This window comes from Mustela putorius, unplaced genomic scaffold (assembly GCF_011764305.1).
Source record: "Mustela putorius furo isolate JIRA1106 unplaced genomic scaffold, ASM1176430v1.1 tig00000382_pilon_pilon_pilon, whole genome shotgun sequence".
Classification (NCBI taxonomy): domain Eukaryota; kingdom Metazoa; phylum Chordata; class Mammalia; order Carnivora; family Mustelidae; genus Mustela; species Mustela putorius.
Genome location: NW_025421367.1, coordinates 6513788 through 6519787, shown reverse-complemented (window position 1 = coordinate 6519787; position 6000 = coordinate 6513788).

The window sequence follows — 6000 nt, the reverse complement described above, 5'->3', positions numbered from 1 at the left end:
AGTCTAAGGAGACTTCTGCAGCGAAAAGTAGCCGAAGATGAACTCCGAGAGAAAACAGAAGTTTTTTGAGAAGCTCTTCTCTTCAAGAGTGGAACCTGGATTGGATCCTGGTTGTGCCATTGTGATGGTTAGCTATGTGTGTCAGCTTGCCTGGGTGAAGGGATGCCTGGATTTCCCAATAATGGGAAAACCTTATTTCTAGGTGTGTCTGTAAGGGTGTTCTCAGAATAGATCAGTATTTGAATCTACAAGGTAAAAACAACACTCGCCAATGGATAGGCATCATCTAATCCTTTGAGGGCTGACAGAACAAAAAGGTGGCAGAAGGTGAATTCATGCTCTTGCTTGAACTAGGATATCCATCTGTTCGTGCTCTTGGATATTGGTACCCTGGGTTCCTGGGCCTTCAGACTGGGTGGGGATTTACACCTTTGGTCCCCTGACTCTTGGGCTTTTGGACTAAGATTGAAACTTATACCATTGGCTTCCCTGATTCTCAGGTTTGGGGTTTGAACTGGAAATATACCACCTGGCAATTTTAGGCCTCTGGCTTTCAGAAAACAGATACTCGGGTCTTTGGATTCCATAATTCCATGAGCCAATAATTAATAATAAATCTCTTTCTAGAGACATATATCCTACTGGTTTTATTTATCTACTATTGAAAGGTTTCTTTTCACAGTCATATTTTCTGAGAACTCTTTTTTATTCTTTTCCCCCCCTTTTACAAAAGCTGTGATATAATGCTTTCTGAGAAATATATATATTTCTATATGTTTCAGATATATTTGGTCTTCTTCCATATTTCTAAAGTCACAAAGGCGACATGGATGTCTTGTTACTAATGAAGGTGGTTTTTGGATTCCTGTGAAGGATTGGGGCTAGTTGCCAGGAGGACCAACCATGTGATTAGAAGTTTGGACCTTTCAGCTTCACCCGCCGTGACCTGCAGGGAGGGGAGAGGAGCTGGAGGTAGAATCAGCCGGTGGCCAATGACTTAGTCAATCTTGACTGTGTCATGAAGCCTACATAAAAACCTAAAAGGACTGGGTTCAGGGAGCTTCTCGGATGGTGAACAGGTAGAGTTGCAGGGAGAGTGGCATGCCTGAAGAGGGCATGAAAGTGCTGAACCCTTCTACAGTACCATACCTTATGTATCTCTTCATCTGGCTCTTGATGGGTACACTTTACTGGATCCTTTAGTAAACCAATAAACAGTAAGTGTTTCCCTGAGTTCTGTTAACCATTCTAGCAAATTGAAAGAACCAAAAGAGGAGGTCCTGGAAACCTCTAATTTATAGCTAATTGGTCAGAAGTACAAGGTAACAACCTGGACTTGCAGCTGGCAGCTGAAATCCAAGGAGGAGATCGCTAGAACCCCCAGTCTGTAACTGGTCGGAAGCACAAGTAACAGCCTGGGGCTCATGACTGGTGTCTAAAGTGGGGGGTTAGGGGCAGTCTTGTTGGACTGAGCCCTTAACCTGAGGAAGTTGGTGCTATCTCTGGGTAGATTGTGTCAGAACTGGGTTGAATTCTCTCACATCCTGTCTGCTTGGTGTTGGGCAGGGGAGGGGGGATCCCCTGACATCAGAATTGGGTCCAGGAACCCAAAGAGTTTGTGTCAGTAAAATAGCACTCAGTTCTTATTTCAAATTCCTCTTCCAGTTTTTAAAGTACCTTTGCCAGGAGTTAATTGTTACTGCATAAATATCTATATCTTTATTTTATAGCATGCTTTCTTTAAATGTCTCATGCCTTTTCCCCCCTTCATATTAAAGATCAAGCCGGAAATATCAGTCTTGATACTGCCTGTGAGAGGAGCTGGTCAACAAACGGAATTTGTTTGCTTTGAGAACTGGATGAGATGCAGGTAGTGGAGAGATTTATTTCCCCTTGGACCACTCCATTATCTTTAGAAAAAATTCTTCGATATTTGCCAAGCATTCTGTGCACAAGGATGAGGTGGAGATGTAATGAGATAAAGTTAATTCTTTAATACGCTGGTTTCCGAGGCCCATTTTCAGTCTCATTCCCCATCCTGATAGCTGGCATTTTATTAAATAATATGCCCCAAGGCCTACTAAATTTAAAAGAATGTTACAGAATAGTATATAGCACACATATATGTATATAACATATAATGTATATATTTCTGTGTCTATGTGTGTTTATCTGCAAGGAAGTCTAGCAAACAATTAAACAGTGGTTATTTCTAGAAAAAGTAGTATATTTTTAAGAAGGAAAGAAGACTATATGTTACTATATACTCTAGATGATATCGATTGTTTAATTTTTTAACTTTGAATATATTCATGCATCATTTATAAATGGATGTGTGTGTACATACATAATAAAAAACAAATCCACATATTCAGAGGGCACGTGTTATAATGGGCACTGGGTGTTATACACAAATAATCAATCATGGAACATTACATCAAAAACTAATGATGTACTGTATGGTGACTAACATAATTAAAAAAAAAAAAAGAATTTCAGCTGGTTCTTATCTCTGAATCCCCAAAAGTGCCTAGCACAGTATATTGACATTGTAGGAACACAATAAATATTTGTTGCATAAACAGATGAATATCTATGGAATGAAAACAGATATGCATTATTATTGCTGCTAAAGTATAATCTCCAAAAATCATGAATCATGAATCTCATAAAAATGGGAAATGGATGCATGTCAAAGATTTCAATGTATTTATTAATGATGGAGCCAGAAAGATTAAAATCAAATGGGATTTTGACTTAAAATGACTTGTACCCCGTATCAGATAAAATTCACTTCCACTATCATGAGCAAGAGCTACATCCATGATTATTAGTTTTCCACAAATCAACTTTCATCCCTGCAGAGTTAAAAAATAGCTTAAGTCATTAACCCAATTGCCTCCCAAAATCATATGTTGACAATCTATGTTGACATATGTTGACAGTCTATGCTCCAATGTGATGGTCTTAGGAGGTGAGGCCTTTGGGAGGTGATGAGGATTAGATGAGGCTGTGGGGGATAGAGTCCTCATGAATGGGACTGATAACTTTTAAGACTCATTAGACAGCTTGTGTCTTCTCTCTGCTCTCTGCCAAGTGAGGATCTGAGAAGTCAGCAGTCTGCAACCTGAGAGGGAGCCCGTAAAAGAACTCGACCAAGTTGACACCCTGATCTTAGACATCTAACCTCTCGAACTGTGAGGAATAGATTTCTGTTCTCTGTGAGCCACCCAGTCTGTGGTATTTTTGTTACAGCAGCCTGAGATGACTAAGACAACAAATGTGCATCTCTCTATGGTATCAGATAACCCCCAGTAAACCTGCTAGGCAATGCCAACATCCACTGCAAGGACAGCTAAGAATCTCTTTTGCTCCTTCCAAACATTGTCAATTTTTTCCCGACACAGTCATGTTAAAATCATCTATTGTGTTGATGATTTGAAACACTTATGAATCTCTTTTCTAACCTATGTCAATGATTCCATAATTCTGAATAATTTCTTTAATCCATATATATGGAGATTGTCACTATTCATGCGTTCTCTTGACAAGATTGCCAAATGACATGGTTGTCTAAATTTGGACTGCAAGTAAGGCAATCAAGTTTTGCCTTATGAAATGCAAGTTTTGCCTTATGAAAAGTTCAGTGTCCTTGTACAAAATTTTTTTATTGCACTGCTTATCTCCTTAAAAATGCTGGAAATAATTTGGCAAAACCCAGTTGAAGTCATTATGGCACTTGTTCTCTAAACAAGACTGTGCAGTATTTATAGTCTGAATGATATGTTGCCAAGTCCAGGTTTGTTGACAAAAATAAAAAACCACACTGCAGTATTAGGTCTTTCTTAACTGTCTTACGTTAACAACCTCTTCTGGCCCACACAGATATGCTCATCAATCTCCTATTCTAAGCTCTTCCCAACTGTCAAGAGGCTACAATACCTTTCTGTTCTCATACATTTAAACACAAGAAAAAAATGCATGAAATGCTCATTGATCAAGGCATCACTTGTTGTTAAGGAGATGGATGAGATTAATTTAGTCTTTGCAATAAACTGGGATATTAATATTAATTTGGGAACAAATAAAATCTTTTAAAATATGATAAAAATATTTTTAGTAGACCAAATATAGACAATAGATATTACCAGAGATACATCTAACTTTAAAAGTCTTTTTTCAGGGGAGCCTCAGTGGCTCAGTGAGGTAAGGGTCTGCCTTCGGCTCAGGTCATGATTTCAGGGTCCTGGGATTGGGCCCCCACAACAGGCCTCAGGCTCAGTGGGGAGTCCACTCCTCCCTTTTCTTCTGTTCCTCCCTACTGCTCATGCTCTTTCTCTCTCAAATAAATAAATAAAAATCTTAGGGGGAAAAAGGTCTTTTTTCATGTGCAGGACTCAAACAGATTCACTTATGAAATAACTTTTTAAACATGTTTGCTGATGATATTTTCCAAACCAAAAATTAGGCCACAAAAAAATTAGTTTAGTAAAAGATATTTTGGGTTTTAGTTTGTTTGTTTGTTTGTTTGGCTATAAGATATAAATGTGAAGACGTTTTTCAGGTTTTTGAAACCCTAATAATATTATAGTTATATATTGAACAAATCCCATTTTCTGAAAAGAAAAAAGATGCATATAATTAGGACCATTTGGAAAATTCCAGATATGTGATCTTCCTAACCAACGATAGCCAAGCTATATTTCATTGACACAATTAAACCATTATTTTTATTTATTTATCTATTTATATTTTATTTTTAAATTAACATATAATGTATTATTTGCCCCAGGGGTACAGGTCTGTGAATCATCAGGCTTAGACATTTCACAGCACTTACCATAGCACCTACCCTCCCCAATGTCCATAACCCAACCACCCTCCTTCTAACTCCCTCCCCTGCAGCAAGCCTCAGTTTTTTATGAGATTAAGAGTCTCTTATGTAAACCATCATTTTTTAAATGCACCATTATTTCATGTGTTGCTAAGACAAATAAAATGGCCAATTCAAATATGACACAATGTTTTCTTACCACATCAACTGTAAGACACAGTTGTAGACTAGAAGACAAGATTTGTATGATTTCAGAGGGGTTGAAATGTAAATAAAAAGGGAGTCTTAGAAGAAATATGACATTTGTTAGGTCTTCCAACAGATACGAGCTATAGCTTTTATTTCTCCAATCAGTAAGGATTTTTTAACAAAGAGATCTTAAGGCTATTATTGCATCTTTTCCAAATTATTTTTTCCTTTTTTCTACTGAAGTATAATTAACATACAGTATTATATTTGCTTTAGGTGTACAACATAATGACTCAATAATTCTATACATTACTCAGTGCTCAGCACAATAAGTGTAGTTACCATCTGTCACCGGACAACATTATTACAATCTTATTGACAGTATTCCCTATGCTGTACTTTTCATCTCCATATCTTACTTATTTTACAACAGGAAGTTTTTTTTTTTTAAGATTTTATTTATTTGACAGAGATCACAAGTAGGCAGAGAGGCAAGCAGAGAGAGAGGAGGAAGCAGGCTCCCTGCTGAGCAGAGAGCCCGATGCGGGACTCGATCCCAGGATCCTGAGCCAAGGGCAGAGGCTTTAACCCCCTGAGCTACCCAGGCACCGTACAATAGGAGGTTTATACCTCCTAATCCCCTTCACCTATTTCACCCCTCCCCCCCCCACCTCCCCTCTGGCAACCACCAGTTTGTTCTCAGTATTTAAGAGTCTGTTTTCTTGTCTGTCTCTTGTTTTTTTTGTTCATTATTATTGCATCTTACAAGGAAATGATCCCCACTGTTAAAGTATATTTTTTAAAAAGTATAAGTAAATAGAGTTTGTGAAGTAAAACCTAAGTGAGAAAGAACCAGTTGTGGCAAATATGGCCTCTAGCGGCTGCCACCCCCACAGAGATGGTGCAAGCTATGGTGGCCTGTGTCAGTGGGTCCAACACTGGGGACCCCAGTTGGCTGGTCTGGGGTATGGCTTAGA